This window comes from Danio aesculapii, chromosome 12, assembly GCF_903798145.1.
Source record: "Danio aesculapii chromosome 12, fDanAes4.1, whole genome shotgun sequence".
Taxonomy (NCBI): Eukaryota; Metazoa; Chordata; class Actinopteri; order Cypriniformes; family Danionidae; genus Danio; species Danio aesculapii.
Genome location: NC_079446.1, coordinates 41,056,920 through 41,079,868, shown reverse-complemented (window position 1 = coordinate 41,079,868; position 22,949 = coordinate 41,056,920).

Genomic DNA, 22,949 nt, shown 5'->3' with positions numbered 1-22,949 from the left:
AAATGCCCGCACCTCTGTGAAAGATAAGAGCACAAAGAAGAGAAGAGCATCTCACTCCGTGGTGGCCTCACAAACTTTGATGTTTCGCCATGAAACAGGAAGTTATTATAACTCAGGTATGCATTGCCTAATCTGCCTCAAAATCCACATTTTGACCTGTCTTGACCTGAACACATTTACATGACAATATTTAATTTCAGTTATAGCGCCACCTGCTGATAACAAGAAATGACATGTTTTTTACTGTAACAAACTCCTCCTACAAATTTTATCAGATTAAATCCAAGTTTTGTCAGTATAATCCAAAGGCCTTTGTGATGTTTAATTGTTAAGATCTAGAGTTTTCGTTGAAGCGCGTGTCCGTGGCAGACTGACAAATTTCAATGTATTGCCATGGAGAAGGAAGTACTTATTAACTCAGACACACATTGTCTGATCTCCCTGAAAATTCATGTTCGATGAGATTCCTCTCCTGAAGATATCTACATGCCAATATTGAGTCACAGTCATAGCGCCACCTGCTGACAGAATGAAGTTTGGCACAAATTGATGCTTTTCTCAGGTTCTCAGGTATATTTATCAGCTTAAATTATTATTGTCCACTGTTTTCTGTCATCCTAAGGCCACCGGGAGGTGGTGAGGATGGGTGCGAGGTAGGGTTGGGCGATGTTGACCAATTTTGGCATCGTAGGATGTCTAACGTAAAACATTGCGATGGACGATGGTCGTCATAGGCGGCGGTGAATTAATTATTTATGAATAATTATTTAATTCATAATGAATTAAATATTTGTAGCCTACCGTTTCAACTACCTGACCTGCATAGTCTTTATTTTACCCATAACCAAATCATCAATAAATAAAGATAAGTTACACACAAATTACCACCTGTCAATCACTTTTTCCGCGGGCATGAATAGCCAGAGTGATCTGTGTCATTTTAATGGCGTTGACAAACTTAGTTGGTAGAAAAGGTGCACAACCAACAGCAACCAACCAGCAGTATCTGAGGTTTTTGCTAAAATTACTAAGTACAAGCATGAAAGTCAAAGAATGAAGCAGTGTACTGACGCTGTCACACGTTTCCTGATAGATTCAAAAGACTGAAGAGTCATTAGATAGAGACAAGATTAATTAAATATCACGTTTAACAACTATAGTGAGACGCGATCCATCAGTACATCCTTGATAAACTGTCCGCGTCACTGCTCTCTGGGCTGACTGCTGGAGCTCAGACACTGCAGCGCATGACATAAATTGTGTGTGTGTGTATGTGTGTGGTCACCTGATGCGCATTTTCAGCAGCATAGTGTGGACGAAGCGATCTTTTCAGAAACGCTAAATGAAATACCAGTGTGGACGTGGATCGTTTTCGTTTTAAAAATTTACAACGGGGGGCAGGATGGAGGATCGCGGTGCCGGCTCAGCATTGTGATGTCTATCGCTGGACGATGGCATTATCTATCGATCCAACCCTAGTGCTAGGTCCCTTTCAATGCTGCTTGCAGCTGTAATGTATGTTTATATTTGTCAACACGCATTAACACATTTTGTTTTCCCTTACATTTGTATCCTGTATACATATTTAATGTCCACATCGTCACCTCGGAATTATAAGGTTCTATCTGCGTTCTGAATGATTTTGAGAAATTGAGCTTCAAAGTTTTTGCATTCCATATAGCAAACAGTATGTGTGTAACAGATGTTTTTGTAAATAAAAAACTTAACATGTAAACAACTTATAAAAACATCCCATAATGTAAATAGATTGTCATTAAATAAGAATGTCAATAACTTAATTATGACAAAAATGTCAGATAGAACCTTATAATTCTAAGGTGACGAAATGTTTACTTGAATTACCATATTGCCAAAAAAACCCAAAGCATATCAGTACATATTAAGTGTCTAGATAATCTAAACCCGTGCTAGCTACTTTACAATTCATAATAATTCCTAAGGATGTCAGACTGAGCTTTAACCAATTTCATCTCAATCTGTTTGTACTTTTTAACTTATAATGCTCATGCATATTAAAAACTGCTTGATAGATGCACTTCATCCATGCACCGCTGTCATCCATGTGTTATTCTTTATGATGTGCAATGTGGTTATGATTCCATGCCACAAAAACAACAATGCACAAGTGCGCTATAGTGTCATCTCTCTGATCGTATCTCTGTATCATGGGAATGATTGATGTGTGAGAGCATGTTTCATGCCACGACGCCGCAGCAGCTTCGCGGCATCTCTCCGGACTGCAGGCGTTTCCCACAGTTCATTGCAGTCCATGGGTCATTGGTCTCTCCAAATAGCTCTCTGTATGACGCCTGGTTCCCTACTCAGTCTAAATGCTATGATTAAACTGTTTCCGCCACAACAAGAAGTCAAACCTTCACCCTGTCGGTGGTGAATATGCGCTGAAATCAAGAAGTCATGACTTTGACAGGCGTCTACCTAATGACAGCGTCGCGCCTTGCATTTTTCTCTTTTGATTGAAAAATTAATGACGGCTCTGCATGTGTTTTAGAGGCTTTTAATGTGACACTGTCTGCTGCTCGATATCATTAAGGCTCATTTTGAAACGTTATCGAAGACAAATGATCTCAATTAGATCGAAAATTTACTACGGCAGAACTTTCCCTGTTGTCATTATGTTAAAACGGTCCGCGCTCTGATTCGGGCAGTAGACTGTTTGATGATTAGGGCTTTATGAGGAATAGACACGGTCTACGTGAGCGGAGAGTAACATTCGTACATCTATTATAAGCACATTACCTCAGAGCGCTGCAGAAAATGCCCGCACCTCTGTGAAAGATAAGGGCACAAGGAAGAGAAGAGCATCTCACTTGGTCATTTCTGATTTTAACAACCCGAGGTGATTCTGGGATTTTTTTTTTTTTCAAGAGGGACCAGAGATAATGTTGAGGGACAATGTTATGTTGCATATTCTGCTGTGCAAAGGCAAAATACAGTAACTTTTAATTTTGCATGGAAAATCAGTTATTGATGTTTTTAGAACATTCATTTTTTTTATCTACTTTACTAGATCTTGAGCCAATTTTGTCGTTTCTATATTATCAATTTGACTGGACCCCAATATATATATATATATATATATATATATATATATATATATATATATATATATATATATATATATATATATATATATATATATATATATATATATATATAATTTCTCTCTCTGTTCCAGACTCTACGAGTTAAAGAGGGATAATGCAAGTTAAAGGGATAGCTCACCCAAACATTTTCTCACTCTTCGCTTGTTCAAAACTAGTTGAGTTTTCTTTAAAGAAGATTTTTTGGAGAATGTTGGAAACATGTAACCATTTACATCCAAAGTATGTAAAACCAACCTAGACACTTTATTGATACGTACCCCTGCATACATTTCTGGACAGCGCAAATTGCAGTTTTGGTTTTAGAGAATCCAACAGAGGCTGCTGTGTACACTTTTTTATACCTCAAATTTCAAAGGCGCCATTCGTGCCTGCTCCTCTCACGTAAATCAATCAGAGGCTGCTGTCGACTGACTGACTGACTGACTGACTGACTGACTAACTGACTGACTGACTGACTGATCGATCGACTGACCCACTCCCTTTTTTAAGCCCAACCGATCAAAAGCACTGATTGACCAGCGCCCACCCCTTCCATAAACCCAACCAAGAGAGTTTTCAAAAGCAATCCAGAAAAAGAAAAGCCCTTGTTGCCACCTGTTTTTTGCCACATTTTCAGATTTTACCATGTTCACACACTGTTATTTACTTGTTTATTCTATCTTTTGCCTTTTGATTTTTGTTTTGCCTACTTTCTCAAATTGTTCTTTGCCAGTCTTGAACTCCGTCATTGCTGTCAACTCCTCTCTGTTTCTCAAGTCTACCAACATACGTGGCGAGCCACTGGGCAAACTGGTGCCAATACAAAAGCTGTCAACAGGGAGGTAAGCAGTCAGTTGGTAGTGCAAAAAGAAACAAAAGCCGTCTGCGGTGTCATACCGCCCCATATCGTTCATTTTAAAAACAAAATGCAGACACACGTAGCTCTGGCTACATAATTCAAGCTCTCCAGAAATGTGTATGGGGGTACATTTTCACAATGAGCCTGTGTTGTGTAAAAGAAATTAGTCAATTATTGCCGGTTTTCAAGATTAATCACAATATCTTTCTTTGTGTCCAAGTCAAGAGTTCAAGTAAATGATTACAGAATTTTTCATTATTAGGGTTATCTGTCCATTTAACTCTTTTTTTTTTTTTTTCATTGTTTGACAGTTTTTATATGTAGAACTGTGGATATGCAAATATTTAGAAATGAACAGTGACACCTTATTATATTTTAATGCTATTTTATCTACTAAAATGTTATAGTATGACATTTTTACCATTTGAACAGCAAAAGCTTATATTAATGATTGTTATAATTGTTATAAAGGGTGGCTCAGTGGTTAGCACTGTCGCCTCACAGCAAGAAGATTGCTGGTTCGGGTCCTGATTGGGCCAGTTGGCATTTCTGTGTGGAGTTTGCATGTTAAAAACAAAATTGCTCCGGTTAAAAACAAATTGGCCGTAGTGTATGAGTTAGTGTGAGTGTGTGTGTGTGTGTGTGTGTGTATATGTGAATGAGTTTGTGTGGGTGTTTCCCAGTACTGGGTTGCGGCCAGATGGGCATCTATTGCATAAAACCTATACCAAAATAGTTGGTGGTTCATTCCGCTTTGGCTTAGTCTTTATTTCAAAAGTTGTCAAAGCGAAACCAATAATGGTTATAAAGCATAAGATACATGCTCAAAATATCTTCATAATCTCTAGATGTTGTTCACAGTATCCATAAGAAACAAGTACTTGCTGATACAGTTTTACATGCATTGAATAAAGTTAGAAGTTGCTGCATTTTTCGTGTGTCCCTTTAAATGCAAATGAACTGCAACTTTAAAGGATAAAGGATAGAGCCTAAACAAAATAAATTTGTTTAGAAAGTAAGTGTAATAATTATTTATTAATGTGTAATTATATTAAATGACACAGGGAAAAAATAATGAACATATGAAGAAAGGGACGTTTAAAAGACATGAAAAGCCCAGACAACAGCCAAAACTGCTTAGTTTTTCGAAAGCAGCTTATCACCCCATCAGTGTAAAATAAATATTAGCTGCTTCAGTCCAAAACCTACATTACCAGATGATGAAGATGAAACCAGAATCAGAAAAGGAAAGTATTATCAGAAAAGAAAATAAACCTGCTAAAATGGCCCAAACACTCACCTTACTTAAATCCTATAGAAAATAAGAAATAAAGGTCAGAGTTGATAAATGAGACCCACAGAACGATCAAGACTTTTAGACTCTGTCTAAGTCTGTAAAAAAAGAGAATAAATCACACCTAAGCAATGCATGCCTCAACATTCTTCATACAAGAGGTGTCTTGAAGCTGTCATTACAAAAAATAAATAAATAATAAAAACACTAGTAATTCAGTACCTTCTCCTTGTGCCATTCTATTGTTATTACACATAACTAATTTTTCTGAATATTTATTATTTTTTTGTTTGTTTTATTTGTATGTTTGGATTATTTTATACCAAAATCTGGGTCAATATCATGTCACCAGCTCCTGTAGAAATATATATTTACAGGAAAAGCATCGTTTTCAATACTTACTTTACAGACTGTATATCAGGGACCTAAATATAGCACTTAAAACAGGAAAATCTCGCATATTCATGATATATGGATGGGGATACACTTGGGGGCCAATCAGTTTTCAGCAGCCCCACCCCCTTCTGGTTAAATCACATTTCTGGTGGTCGATAGCTTCAAACACTTTTTAGATCATGAAGCGAGGGTAATCTCCAGTGACAGCTCATCTGGTCTCTTTTCAGCTTGACCTCAGGTTTAATTTACAGATATGGCTGTCTCAGGTCGCCGTGTGCCCTTTTACCAGTGCAAAATACAGTTCAACATGCAGCAACAACCCCTGCAGGTGCGACAGTCCTTCTGTGACTCATTGGTCATATTCAAATGGCGCGTGAGGGTCACGCATGCTGCGCTTTTTAATTCAGATATATAGCTGCTGTGGTATCCAATTACATCCTCATTAAAAACAGTCTACTTTTTTGCAGCTTTCAAAATGGATTGCGAATTAAATCTGCATTGATATTTGAATTATAATATCACATTGTCAGATTACAATGGTAGCATGTGATTTGATTAAATGGGCTCCATTTGTGTGTGTGTTTTTGTAAGCCTTCCTGCCTTTTCACTGATTATGAAGCACATAATATTCAGAGATGTGCAATGAGGTTAATAGTTAGATAAGACTCAGTGATTGCATTAATGAGTTAGAGATTTCAAATAGGATAAGGGAGATGGCTAGACTGAAGTAAAGTCTTAGTAAATTTATATACAGGCATTACATCATACCTGCAAACATTGTGTTCTTGTACAAAACCCAGAGATTTTTTAAATAATTTTTTATTTATTATTATTTTTTTTTATACAGGAAACATGTACATGAAAATACACTCCTTGACAAAAGTTTTGTCGCCTATCCAAGTTTTAGGAACAAAAAATAATAACTTGACTTCTTGATCATTTGGTATCAGAAGTGGCTTATATTAAAGACAAAGAGGCTAGTTTACGCTTATTTTACCAAAATAAAGTATGATCATGCTTGCAATGACTCAAATAACTTATTAATAAAGTCATCTGGAGTGGCAAAGAAAGCGTTCTTGCAGGACTCCCAGAGTTCATCAAGATACTTTGGATTCATCTTCAATGCCTCCTCCTAATGTTCATGTCTGATGACTCGGCTGCCCAGTCCTGAAACACCTTGACTTTTTTGCTTTCAGCAACTTTGTTGTGGAGGCTGAAGTATGAGAATGAGCGCTATCCTGCTGAAGAATTTGCCCTCTCCTGTGGTTTGTAATGTAATGGGCAGCACAAATGTCTTGATACAGAACCTCGGGCTGCTGATGTTGCCATCCACTCTGCAGATCTCTCGCACGCCCCCATACTGAATGTAACTTTAAACCATGATTTTTCCTTCACCAAACTTGACTGATTTCTATGAGAATCTTGGGTCCATGCAGGTTCCAATAAGTCTTCTGCAGTAAAAAGGAGATGTCTCATGTCATTAATTTATTCTCGCCATACTCAAGGTCTTGGTCTGTTTCTCGCCTCTTGTTTATCCTCATAGCATCTATGTGGGATAAAAGGTGAGCACCTTAACTTGAAACCAACTTGAAACGCAGTTGCCGTTTAATGTATAGTAAATCAGACTCATTCAAAGTGCGTCACTGCGCAAAAAAAACCTTATGAATGCATGCTACTCCTCCGACTGGACAGTGTGTTTTCGTATTCTTATAATGCACAAAGTTTTGAGAGTTAATATATATATATATTACTATGCAAGATAAACAGACCTGATACACTAAAACAGTATATTTCTTCACGTTTATCTTTCATGCATATTTCTGATTGATCTGAATGCTGTAAGTGGGAGAATATGTGGGAGAGAGATGATATTCTATACAATAGATAAGTGGCTCTTTCTGTGGAATGACTATATTTTGCATTCGCCTGTAACGCTCGATCTTCAGCTTATGACTGCAGGGAGATTATGTTTTTTTTTTTTTAAAACTGCAGAAACAAGAACCCTTCGGAGCTAAAATGGAAGTCGGCATGGTAGCTGTGCAGAGAAAATATCTTCACAAATGGCTGGTCAGGAGCTATTGATCAAATGAAAAGTGGATCTCGTTTAGTGATATCCACACTTTTGATGCATTACTGTAAGTAGAGAGAGGCTAGATTTACATTGTCGGCTCAGATTGAGTTGTGGAGTGAGTGTTGGAGGAAAATGATTATCCTCTCTTCTGCCTCTCTGAAATCTATATACTGTATCTGAGATGAGCAGTGTTTTTTTTTTTCGGTAATAAAAAAAAAAATGTCTCTGCACACCTGCACAATAGAAATCTCAGCAGAATCGCATCACCGTCCATGGGTTTTTTAAAGGCTCCATCATTTAATCTAAGAATACAGCGGTGCAAAGGAGCAAAGTACTATATTTGCATTCTATATGTACAGTATGATAGATTATTCACATAACTTTTTATGGTGAAAATCAAGTGAAAATATTGCTGAAGTACACATATAACTGGTCACTTTATTACACTGTATATATCAGCTGTATATAGCTGTATCTTTAAATGCCATTTTCTCATTCGCTGAGGCAGAAATCTTGTTTATCTTAACTTAACTTACCAGCTTTATTGCTATCTATGTTTTAAAGGTTATCTGATACACAGTGTATAGCATTTTATTCCTAAAATATGTGGAAGATACTCTAAATTCACTCTATAAAAACTGCCAAAAAATTAAACAATGTTGAGTGTTAAGCGAGTGTTGATGCAGCTTAATTAAATAAAACCTCATTTGCATGTTTGTATCTATGTATTTATTTACATAGTGTGTGCGTGCGTGCGTGCGTGCGTGCGTGCGTGCGTGCGTGCGTGCGTGCATGCGTGCGTGCGTGCGTGCGTGTGTGTGTGTACAAAAGAAAATCTCAGTTATTTTGAACTTTTTAATATATATCTGAGTCAAACATAATTTGTATTTTATTTTGTAAACTACTAATGACTTTTCTTCTAAGTTTAAAATAAATTTTTGTTAAATATATTTTTCCTCACCAATATGTTGTCAAGTAATTTTCCAAAGCTCAATTTTCATTTAAAATCGAAAAACAGCCTGAATAATTATTAATAAAAAAACTTTGAATATAAACACATATAATAATATCAATGAATGCACGGGATGATGTGTAATGAATGATGCGCATCCCTTGCTGCAAAAGTTACATTACAGTATATGCTTTTAGTCATTTTCACGTGGAACTGAGCTTTGCAGAGCAACAAATGTGTACAACTGGAAAGGGGGCGGTATATGAAGGAATAATCGTTTTAATCGTTAAATGGTTAAAATTAATGGTTTTTCATCATCGTTAGAAGCCAAAATCGAAATCGAAACCAGATTTTTGATTAATTGCACAGCCCTACAATCAACCATTCAACCATTCAACCAATGAATCAATCAAAAATAGTACAAAAATAATGAATAGAAGAAAATAAGCATTTGCATATTATTGTTCTTAATTATTGGAGGTGTGTTATCTCAATTATTATATTCGTTTATTTCTGCTTTTTAACTTTTTTTTTAGGATTTATTTACTTTTAATGTGAGCACATTTTAGTTCAAACAGTCAGCACACAGCTGAACTCTGATGTCTTCTTGCGAATGCATTTGTGTTGCAGGTAAATGTGAATTGCAGATTTGTAGCCTATCAAGGACAGCTTCATGAGCAATTAGCATTGTGCCCTTGAGCGAGGCATCTAACCTCGGCGTGCTCCAGGGCTCTGTCCTCATAATTAGTTTACTGTAAATCACTTTGCATGAAAGCAACAGCTAAAGGCATGCTGTTTATTTACTTAATAATTACACATCCGGAAGTGATATTCAATTTTGCCTACTATTAATTAAAAAATCAGATGAAAAGGCCTGAAGTGGATGTGCTTTTTGGGGCTATGGAGATTGCTTGCCATTTAGCAGACAGATTTCTTACATGCTGATTTACAGGACACTAATTTGAGACCCCGTCCCAGAAGAGTGTGGAGGGTTAAGTGCCTTTGCTCAAGGGCGCAGTGCCATGGCAGGACTGTGATGTTTCTGGGTCATTGCTACTTGAAGCTGAACACACACAAAGCTACATTTGTTTGGCAGTCTCAGTCTTAACCATTACAATCACCAGCCAAACGATGTGCTAATCTGGAATTACTCTTTGATGCTGTTTGATGTTGGTTTAAAAGGTCATTTTTGTGCATTGGGTGTATTAGTATCACTGGTGTAAAGTAACGAATTACAAATTACTGTAATTGAGTACACAGTTAAAAAAAAAAACATCTGTTAATGAACAGTTTTGTGATTCAATTCAATTCACCTTTATTTGTATAGCGCTTTTACAATGTAGATTGTATCAAAGCAGCTTCACATAGAAGATCATAGTAAATTAAAACAGTGTAGTTCAGTTTTCAGTGTTTGAGTTCAGTTCAGTTGAGCTCAGTTCAGTGTGGTTTAATAATCACTACTGAGAGTCCAAACACTGAAGAGTAAATCCATTGATGCGCAGCTCTACAGATCCCGAACCATGCAAGCCAGTGGCGACAGCGGCGAGGAAAAAACTTCACCAATTGGCGAAAGTGAAGAAAAAAAAACCTCGAGAGAAACCAGGCTCAGTTGGGCACGACCATTTCTCCTCTGGAACTCCTCTCAAACGTCTTGTGCAGAGCTGCTGTCTAGGCGCCGGAGGCTGGAAGCTGGCCTCAGCGAAGACTCATATGTCCCTGGAGCGTCACAGGAATCAGTCTCATGCTCTCCACTCCTCCATGACCACCACAGCAGCTGCTCAGGATACGGCCTGATCCAGGATATGGAAACCTTGGGATCATCTCGTCGTTGGTCTTGGATCGAATCAGTGACTCTGCATGGTCTGAGGGCCTTGGGATAAGTATCCCAGGTGAAAATAGAGAATAAAGACAATAATTAGCGTTGCTGCTATTCATAGTGTATATAAACGATATGCAGAAACCTGTGTGGAGCACATTAATGTATCATACCACTAAGTGATGCACTGAGTGTATGCTTTACTAAAAAGATAGGTCGTTAATCTAGTTTTGAACTGCGAGAGTGTGTCTGAGCCTCGGACATTATCAGGAAGGCTATTCACAAGTGTTTTGCGTTTATTTATGGATGTGAATTGCATTATGGGAGCTTGATCTCTGCTTTGTTGACTTTGTTGAAAATTTAACTCTACAGTTTAACAAAGTGAATTTTATTGACGTTTCACTAGTTTAAAAATCATATAATGTATATGAAATAATATACAGTACAGAGAAGTAAGTCTGTAAAGTAACAGAAAATGTACTTGGAGTTTATTACAAGGTTTTTGTACCATAATATACAACACCAACCCAGAGAATATGTTACTTTAAACTACTAAAAATGATAATAAAAGTAACTTTTTTTACCTTTTCAAGTTTAAAAGTAATTGAGAGAAAAATCAAGGTCCCATAATAAAATTAATAACCACAAATAAACAGGGGAAAAAATTGAATAAAAACATAAATAATAAATACACTCACTTACTAGTACCAGGTTTAACACTTCATGGCATAGATTTAATTAAGATTTAAGGTACTGGAAATATTCCTCAGATTTTGGCCCATATTGACATGATAGCATCATGCAATTGCTGCAGATTTGTCAGCTGCACGTCCATGATGTGAACATCCTGTTCCACCACATCCCAAAGGTGCTCTATTGGATTGAGTTCTGGTGATTGTGGAGGCCATTTGAGTACAGTGAACTCATTTTCATGTTAAAAAAAAAATGATGCGTTATCCTGCTGGAAGTAACCATCAGAAGATGGAGACACTGTGGTCATAAAGGGATGGACATGGTCAGCAACAATACTTAGGTAGACACAATGCTCAATTGGTACTAATGGGTCCCAAGTGTGCCAAAAAATATCCTCCACATCATTTCACCACCAGCACCAGCCTGAACCATTGATAAAAGACAAGATGGATCCATGCTTTCATGTTGTTGATGCCAAATTCTGACCCTATCATGGGAATGTCGCAGCAGAAATCGAGACTCATCAAACCAGGCTACGTTTTTCCTAATCTTATATTGTCCAATTTTGGTGAGCCTGGTGAATTGTAGCCTTAGTTTCCTGTTCTTAGCTGAAAGGAGTGGCACCCGGTGTGGTCTTCTGCTGCTGTAGCCCATTCACCCCAAGGTTGGATGTGCTTTGCGTTCAGAGATGTTCTTCTGCATACCTCGGTTGTAAATTTGAATTACTGCTGCCTTTCGATCAGCTTAAACCATTTTGGCCATTTTCATCTGACCTCTGGTATCAACAAGGCATTTGTGCCCACAGAACTGCCGCTCACTGGATATTTTGTCTTTTTTGGACCATTCTCTGTAAACCCTAGAGATGGTTGTTCGTGAAAATCCCTGTAGATCAGCAGTTTCTGAGAAACTCAGACCAGCCCGTCTGGCACTAATAACCATGCCACGTATCCGCGTCACCCTTGATCATTTTAAAGTTGGCTGGGATTTTATCTGTACAGGTTTTGCTGTAAATTATGCAGTTGGCAGATGCTTTTTTTTTTACTTTTTTTTTCTCCAGTCACCTAAATCACACCTTTCTTTCCTATTCTGATGCTCGATTTGAACTGCAGCAGATCGCCTTGACCATGTCTACATGCATTGAGTTGCTGCCACGTGTTTGGCTGATCAGAAATTTGCTTTAACGAGCAGTTGGACTGGTGTACCTAATAAAGTGGCCAGTGAGTGAATACATACTTATGCAGTTAATTTACCTAATAATTTTAAGGACACAGGCTTACTATATAATTTTAAGTAAAGTTAAATATTCACTTTTTACAATGTATATACAAAAATTTTTAGTATTTTAAGAGCATGAGTAGTAATGCTTCCTTTGAGTACACTGCAAAAAAACAATATGACAAAAAGTCATGACAAATGTTTTTTTTGTTACTTTATCTTATTTAAAAACTGCATTTTTAAGTCTAACTTAATACGTTTAGTCAGTATGATAGATGTAAGTTGACTAGAACTAGAAACTTGACTAGAAATATTTGATTCAGCTAAAAAATTTAATCTGGAACTAATTTTTACAGGGTTGGTATAGAGCTTAAGATTTATTTTTCACAAATGAATTCTGCTAATAAATGTTTAAAGAAAGTTGCATTAATGCCAACAGATGGGCTCAACAAAAACATAAACAATCCATTCAACACTTTTGAATTCAAAACAGGCCTGTCTTCAAAGGTTTATAAGCTTTTGTTAAAAAGAAAAATCAATTTCCTTATGGAGAAAATGAATAGAGATTTTTTCCTCCTGAACCTGACTGTTGCGCTCTACTACACCTTTATGAACACGGTTGTTTGTAGCTGATCTGAGATCAACCTTCACACACTACAACGCTTGAGCGTGCTCTATAATCCGATGGCAGAACGTCACGCTAGCCTCCAGACATTGTGCTTAATTTTCGAAAAAAAAAAAAAAAAAAAGCGTTTTATAAAGTCTTATAGAACATTCCTTTTGTTTAAGGAGCTTCAAACTCAAAATAAAGCATTTTCTAACAAAGTTTTCTGCCTTTTAAGCAATTTTCCTCTGCATTTGAAGTGAGGGTTGAAAGTGTAGCTCCACCAATAGGGGATTGGGGGAGGTGAACGCACAGAACAATGTTTGAGCATGGAAAGATAAAAGCTTCCACCAAACGTGCGACTCGGTAACTTGTGCAGGCACAAGCAAAATGTCTCTATTCCTGCTTCTGCTTCCCTCAGCAGTTTAACAGTCTCCTATAGTCTTCACAATTAGTTTATCATGTGTGACTGTGGATTACATGTCTTTTGTCCCATAATGAGTTGCTTTTATTTTTCGTCTGTTTGCTTGTGAAGTAACCTACACACTATGAAACAAATTCTTGCTCGCTTAATTGTATTTAGTTGAACCAAATGAACTTTTTTAGTCATTTCAACTTATATCAATCAAACTGACTAAAAATATTAAGTTAAACAATTTAGGTCAAGGTTCCCAGCAGAGACACAGCATCATGAGACGTTAATATTAGGTTAGATTTAGGCCACCAGCATCTAAGGACAATGTTATTTTGACATCCAATAATGATGTGAAATGACGTGGATATTTTGTTGATATTAGGTTGTGTTGGCAAGTGACAAAAATCCAACGTTGAGCCAACATCTTAACCCAACGTCATATTGAAGTAAAATACTGACATTTATTTGTCAGGTATGGCCACCAAAATCCAATGTCTGATAGATGTCATAGTGGGAACATCCACACAACGTAAACCTGTAACATCATTAGATGTTGATACTTAGTTTTTTTAGGTTGTGTTGGAAAGCAACCAAAATGCAACGCTCATCTGACGTTGGACATTGATGTCAGTCTGACGTTGGGTTCTGACCTTAATCCGATTTTCATTTTCAAACAAAATGCAACGTCCCATGACTTGGGGTACAATGTCAATCTGACATCATGTTGACGTCCTGTGCCTGCTTTGTTATTTTTATAGCACCTTAAAACAACATGAATGTTGACCAAAGTGCTTTGCAGACATAGCAAAATAGCAAAACAATTAAAGAAACAGGACAGTATACAACACAATAAAAATAAAATATAATAACATTTGTAAAAAAAAAAAAAAAAGACTGTACAGTCGTAAGTCCAATCAAAAAGAAAAAAATGCCTTTACATTTTAAATTCTGGCGACGCGGTGGCGCAGTGGGTAGCACGATCGCCTCACAGCAAGAAGGTTGCTGGTTCGAGCCTTGGCTGGGTCTGTTGGCATTTCTGTGTGGAGTTTGCATGTTCTCACTGTGTTCACGTGGGTTTCCTCCCACCTGTGGTACAGGTGAATTGGGTATGCTAAAATTGACCGTAGTGTATGTATGTGAGTAAGTGTGTATGGGTGTTTCCCAGTGATGGGTTGCCGCTGAAAGGGCATCCGCTGTGTAAAACATTTGCTGGATAAGTTTGCGGTTCATTCCGCTGTTGCGACCCCAGATTAATAAAGGGACTAAGCTGAAAAGAAAATGAATGAATTTAAAATTCTAAAGTTTAGTTTAAACCTGATTAACTTATTAAATTAAATTGAAACCAACATAAACAGATTTGTTGTCTTGACTTTTTGTCGTTGTTTGTTTATTTTTTACAGTGCAAAATTACTGTGAACCTGTGACTTCTCAATGGATAGAGACAAATGTTTTGCATTTTATAATCCTCTCTCTCAATATCCTTTTGGTAAATCCCTGAATTTTCAAAGCCCGCCACAGCGGAATGAACCACCAATTACTCTAGCATATGTTTTATGCAGCAGATGTCCTTTTCAACCACAACCCAACATTAGGAAACATCCATACATTTTCTCATTCACGCACACACACTTGCTCATATTACAGCAAATTTTGTTTCAATGCATTCATTTATTCATTCATTTTCCTTCAACTTAGTCTCTGATTTCTCCGGGGTCCCCACAATGGAATGAACCACCAATTACTCTGACATATATTTAGGCGGCATACCCTTTTCAAGCGAAAGCCAGCATTGGGAAACATCCATACACTTTCTCTTTCACACACACACTCGCTCATACTATAGCAAATTTAGCTTCATTTTCTTCATTCATTAAATTTTCTTCAACTTAGTCCCTGATTTATCAGGGGCTGCCACCGTGGAATTAACCGCCAATTACTCTGGCATATGTTTTAGGTAGCAGTTGCCCTTTTCAACCACAAGCCAGCAATAGGAAACAGCAAAATACGTTTACTTTTGTTCGTTCATTCATTTTCTTTTAACTTCGTCCCTGTGGGTCACTAAAGCGGAATGAACCACCAATTACCCAGGCAGAAACCCTTCTACAGCACTGGGAAACATCCACACACACTCTCATACTCACACTCATACACTGTGGTCAATTTAGTTTCATTTTATTATTCGTTCATTCATTTTCCTTCAGGTTTCGTCCATTATATATCAGGGGTTGCCACAGCGGAATAAACCGCCAACTATTCCACCATATGTTTTACTCAGTGCATGCCCTTCCAGCGACAACCCAGCACTGGGAAACACCCATACATACTAGCATTCACACACTACGGCCAATTTTGTTTACCCAATTCACCTAAAGCAATGCCTTTGGACTGTGGGGGAAACCGGAGCACCCAGAGGAAACCCACACCAACACAGAAATGCCAACTGAGCTGGGACTTGAACCACCGACCTTCTTGCTGTGAGGTGAAAGTGCTAACTCTAAGCCACCATGCCGGCTCTCATTTTATTATTATTATAATTTTGCTTTTTAATTGCAATTTCTATGTACACGAGACCTGCCGTCTGGAAGTGAAGGTCAGAAATTGTACAGTTCCTCCGAGGAAAGGCGTAAAATTGGAAATGCTGTGGCATTAAGGAAAGACTGTAATAGTTACATTGTCAAAAGAACGATTATTATTATTATTGAGCTATTCAAGGTCATGATGGAAAAGAGGGCAGCGGCAGTCCTAATAGATGCTTATTTCTCCGTTAACCTTACTCGTGTAATAGCGGTCTGAGTTAATGAAATGAAATGCCAATTATACTCTACCTCAGCTTGGCCATGACCGCAACCAAAGGCCTTTACACTCCAATGAGAACAGACATGCTGCGGTTCTGCCTGTGGACAAACTAATATCAGAACAACAACATCAGATTTATTTATTTATTTATTATTATTACTATTTCCTTTTGTTTAATGATCTATGCAACATGACCGTATTCTGAAAAGAAAAGGGCTCGGTTTGAGGAAACACTTCATTTAGACTATAAAGCCACCGACTGAAGCTACATTTTTGATAATTAGTGCGTGTCATAATCCATCAAACCCTTAATTAAATGCAGCAGGCCATATTGACACTGCAGTGCTGTTAAAATATGCCTGTATAACTTTAAACTATCATTAGGTGGGTTGGGATGACAGATTCTCCATTGGTTAATTAGTTCGACTTCGGTGTTCCTTCATTTATTTATTTATGAGCTATGGGTTTTTCTTTTTTTGGTGAGGGGGTGGGGGGGCTGCAGTAAGATTAAACCCTGTTTCAAATAAAGGGATAGCTCACCCCCCAAAAATTGAGGTTTTATCCATTCCAGTAACTTTCTTTCTTTCTTTCTTTCTTTCTTTCTTTCTTTCTTTCTTTCTTTCTTTCTTTCTTTCTTTCTTTCTTTCTTTCTGTATATGTATTATATATATATATATATATATATATATATATATATATATATATATATATATATATATATATATATAATGTATATATATATATATATATAATGTATATATATATTTACATATTTATTTACATATTCATTTATTTGTTTATTTATGTGTTCATTCATTCATTTATTCACTTACATATTTATTCATTTATTTATTCATTTAGTCGTTTATTCGTTTGTTTATTTATTTATTCATTTAGTTATCCATCCATCCATCTATCCATCCATTTATTTATTTATTTATATACTTTTAAAATTATTTATTTATTTATTTGTTTGTTTATTCATTTATTCATTCATTTATTTGTTTATATATGTATGTATTTTTTATTTATTCATTTATGCATTTATTTATTTATTTTTTCTTCATTTACTTTTGTATTTAATTTATGTATTCATAAATGTTTCATTCACATTCACTCATTCTTTATTTGTTTATTTATTCAGTTATTCAATTATTTATTTATTTACTTATAAGCTGCATTTTTGCAATAAGATTAAACCGTTTCATTTAGAGAGATAACTCACCCCCCAAAATTGTTGTTTTTTATTCATCTAAGTAACTTTCTTTTTTTCTTTCTTTCTTTCTTTCTATATATATATATATATATATATATATATATATATATATATATATATATATATATATATATATATATATATATATATATATACAGTTGAAGTCAGAATTATTAGCCCCATTATTTATTTTTTCCCCATTTTCTGTTTAATGGAAAGAAGATTTCCTCAACACATTTCTAAACATAATAGTTTTAATAACTTATTTCTAATAACTGAATTATTTTATCTTTGCCATGATGACAGTAAATAATATTTTACTAGATATTTTTCAAGACACTTCTATACAGCTTAAAGTGACATTTAAAGGCTTAGGTTAGGTTAGGTTAGGATTAGGTTAACTAGGCAGGTTAGGGTAATTAGGCAAGTTATTGTATAAAAAAGGTTTGTTCTGTAGACTATCAGAAAAAATATATATAGCTTAAAGGGGCTAAGAATTTTGTCCTTAAAATGGGGTTTAAAATATTCAAAACTGCTTTTATTCTAGCCGAAATAAAACAAATAAGACTTTCTCCAGAAGAATAAATATAATCAGACATACTGTGAAAATTTCCTTGCTCTGTTAAACATCATTTGGGAAATATTTAAAAAAGAAAAAAAATTAATTCTGACTTCAACTATATATATATATATATATTAGTTCTGATTAGGGCTGCAGGATAATATAACATTGGTGTATTGTGTTATTCTGTGTTAAACATTGCAATATGGATACAATTTTACCAGGTGACTCTATTTGGAAAAAATAAATTTTAGTCTGATTGGAATGATTCTATAGTGAAGTACAGAATAAACCATCTACAAGCATTAATGTACATTCCTTTAGCCTGAATGCTTTAAAAATCATACAGTCACATAACTCAAAATCACATAAAATTGTACATTTTAATACAGACTCAACATTGCATATTCTGCGATGTGACTTTTGCGAACAATCACATTGGGATATCGATGCTGAAACAATATATTGTGCAGCTCTTGTTCTGATTGTGCCTGTCCTTATAATTGTAGTGAAAAGCACCAGTTTTCAGGTTTTAAAAATTAATGTAAAAGTATCAAAGAATTGGTCACATGATTTAGTTTTTTATGCATGAGACTACATTAGTGCCGCAGTTCATTTGGACTTGGCTGGAAAAAGCATAGGAACATCTGGATAAATAAAAATGCGGCACAAAATACAATCTGTGTACTTTTTTTGAGGAACTGTTTGTATTTACAAGTACACTATAAAAAATACTGGTTTCCTTACATTTTTAAGCTAAATCAAATTAACTGTATGAGTCCTTAGAACTTACATTATATTAAACTGACTGAAAACTGCTCACGTAACTTAAAAAATTAAGTTAGAACATTATTAACTTAGTTTATTAAGTTACTATTAACTAAATACATTGCTATGAAACTAAATACAATACAATGTTGTCACGACTATTTGATCATATAATTTTTACAGTGTATATTAAGCTCTTGTTTTGATTTTCAGCATTTTTAGACTTTTATTTAAATAATATATCAAGTTCTGTTTCATTTTACATAAAGTATACCATCAGAAAACTTGCTTCATAGAACCTAAAAGCATAGAAAAAGCCTTAAAACATAGAGAAAAAAGCATAATGCTGGTAGCTAATAACACATTTCTCATATTGTGGTCAAAAAAAAAAAAAAAAAAGAAAGAAAGAAAGAAAGCATGAAGTCATTGCAACTCCACAACTTCCATATTGAATTTTATTTATTTATTATGGTTAGCTGTCTCTTTAATGGCAGCCGATTCAGAAGATGCATATTTTCTGTGTGTAGCCAGCATGGTTAAAATAGTATTCATATGTATTTATATGTTAGTGTTTGAATGGAAACTCTTCACTTATGGCTGGGGATTTTAGTTCTGACTTTTCTAATTTATACAAAAAGTATACATATCTAAACCTATAGACAGACAAAAGGTTCACCAAACTTAAGCTCCAACCCTAATAAAACACCCCTGAACAAGCTAATCATGGTCTTACACTTTAGACTTCCTGTCAGGTGTGTTAAGGCAAGTTGAAGCTAAACACTGCAGGGACACCAGCCCTCCAGGACTTGAGATTGGTGATCCCTTTCATTACAGTATATGTTGATTTCAGTATGTCATCTTTAAGAGATCATATGCTATTCTATTTTTACAAGATACGCCTGATGTGTCTCCAGAATGTTTATAAAGTTTCAGCTCGAACTTATCCATAGAACATGTAGTATATCATTCTGTAAACATGGCCAGATCTGCATGGAAATGTTGTGTGTGTGTCTCTTTAAACGCAAATGAGCTGCTGTCAAATTCACACAAGGTTGTATTAAATCCACACCAAAAAAAGACGAGTTCACAAAATCTTGGTTATATCTGTGAATTTAAAGAGTGGGAAAATAAATCACGTGTATCAGCATATTAAATTAGTAAAACATAGTATTAATAATAAAACTTGACTAGATTTTATTTATTTATTTGTTTAATTGTTTATTTACTTATTTTAATTTATTTAAATTTTTTATTATTTTTATTTATTAATTAATTAATTTATTTTTATTTATTTTCATTTATTTGTATTTATTTATTCATTTAATTATTATTATTATTATTATTTATTTTTTATTAATTTATTTATGTATTGATTTTTATTTTTGTTTTGTTTTTTATTGTTATGCATTCATTGCTCTGACTATGATGTTTGATGGTGTTGTTGGTGAAAGAATATATGACTTGGTCAGTATAAAATAACAATGGAAGTCTTTGGAAAGTCCCGGCAGTTCACAGAAACCTAATGTGTGTGCCGGTTTGTGTTGTGCATATGTGTGTGTGGCAGAAAGTATTTGGAAATATGTGAAAACCACAAATAAATGTTTAATCCAGAGCAGCTTGAAATGCCAAACAAAGCATGAAGAGAAAAGATTTTAAAAACTTTATTATCAAAATAAGTATAAAAATATAAATACTGTATAAAACAATGCGACAGCATTCAAACGACATGAACAGAATGACCGATATTCTACAAGTACACAATTCATCGTACAGCTCTAACTCTATGTTCTGAAATGAATCCACAGTTTGACAGAACCCATATACTGTAAACCTTCCACAGGAAAACTGCCTCTTAAACAGAGATATCAAGTAGTTTACATAATGATCATACTTGTAAAACATATTATACACATACTGCACCTATTTTAGACTTGGTCTGCGATAAAAGCTAAGCTTCAATTATTTTTTTTATTATTATTTTTATCAGTTTTTTTTAGCCATAAACATCGATAGTGTAGAAAGCTACTATCACTCACCTTGGTTATAAAACACATTGTCCACACCATTGATTACAACAAATCCCTAATCTTAAAAGGCATCTTTACTGATTCTTTTGGGGAGGGGGATAAAAGAGAGAGAGAGAGAGAGAGAGCAAGAGACCAGAAGAAGAGGACAAAAGTTAAAGTAGTAGAGAGAATGTCCAAAGCTGTGTCCGAAAATACTCCCTATCCACTATACAGTGCGCTAAGTAAGATGTTGTCGATTTTGTAGTGATGTCTGCATTTGACTTCATTCCATATATTCTATACTTTTTACTCACTAGCCACTCTGATTTTGAGTGTAAATGCAAAGTACTTTCATTTAAAATCCAAAGTAAGGCAACAAAAGAGCAAAAGAGGAAGAAACATGGCTGATGTGAAAATCAGAGGAAGAAATGTTAGTTGTAATTCAAGCCAGGATTACTTCAGGAAAAATAGAATTGTGTAAATTACGATGCAATCTCACGACAATGCTTTTTTTTTCATTAAGTGGCTAATTAATCATATTAATTTGTACATCTCATTCAAATGCTTTCGTATGATTTGCTCATCTCTAAATGAGGGGTAGGTTTAGTTGCTTGTTGGTATGCCTCCTATTAAAAATTTTACAGTTTCAAATGAATGAAATTGTATGAATTATTACGAATTGGTCACGTAAAATACTTAGGTTTCCTCATGAGATCAGGCTGGTTAATTCTTGTCTTAGCTACTTTCATTATTATTTGAGTTAACAGTGTATATTATACTTATAAACTATGTTACATTTACATGTTTACATATAAATACATGTGAAAGTCGTCTTTGTTATCAAATAATATATTAAATTAACAAATTAACACACAACAGTTACAAATGAACAGTGACATTTAATTCGTAAAGCTATATATATCCAGCGCATCCGGAAAGCATTGAGGGCGCTTCACTTTTTCCACATTTTTTTATGTTACAACCTTATTCTAAAGTGGATTAAATTAATTTATTTCCTCGTAATTCTACACACAATACCCCATAATGTCAATGTGAAAAAAGATTTTTATTTTTCTATTTTCCAAATTTATTTAAAATAAAAAACCTGAAAAATCACATGTGCATAAGTATTCACAGCCTTTGCTCAATACTTTGTTGATTCACCCTTGGCAGCCTCAAATCTTTTTGACTATAATACCACAAGCTTGGCACACCTGTCTTTGGGAAATTTTGCCTATTCCTCTTTGCGGTACCCCTCAAGCTCTATCAGTTGGATGGGAAGCAACAGCATACAGCCATTTTCAGATCTCTTCAGTGATGTTCAATAGAATTTAGGTCTGGGCTCTGGCTGGGCCACTCAAGGACATTCCCCTTATTGTTGTGAAGCCTCTCTATTGATATTTTGGCAGTGTGCCTTGTGTCATTTTCCTGCTGGAAGATGAACCATCGCCCCAGTCTAAGGTCAAGAGCACTTTGAAGCAGGTTTTCATTCAGGATGTCTCTGCACATTGTTGCATTCACCCTTCCCTCTATCCTGATTAGTCTTCCAGTACCTGCTGCTGAAAAACATCGCCACAGCATGATGCTGCCACCACCATGCTTCACCGGGATGGTATTAGCCTGGTGATGAGCGGTGCCTGGTTTTCTCCAAACGTAAGGCCTGGCATTCACTCCAAAGGGTTCAATTTTATTCTCATCAGAGCAGAGAATTTTGTTTCTTATGGTCTGAGAGTCCTTCAGATGCCTTTTGGCAAATTCCAGGCGGGGAGTGGTTTCCGTCTGGGCACTCTACCAAACAGACCTGATTGGTGGATTGCTGCACAGATGATTGTCCTTCTCTAAGGATCTCCTCTCTCCACAGAAGAGTTCTGGAGCTCAGACAGAGTAACCATCAGGTTGTTGATCACCTCCCTGACTAAGGCCCTTCTCCCCCGATCACTTTAGATGGCCAGCCAGCTATAGGAAGAGTCATAGTGGTTCCAAACATCTTCCACTTACTGATGATGGAGGCCGCTGTGCTCATTGAAACTTTCAGAGCAGCAGAAATTGTTCTGTAACCTTCCACAGCCTTGTGCCTTAAGACAATCCTGTCTTGGAGATCCTCAGACAATTCCTTTGTCTTCATGCTTGGCTTGTGCTTTGACATGCACTGTCAACCCTA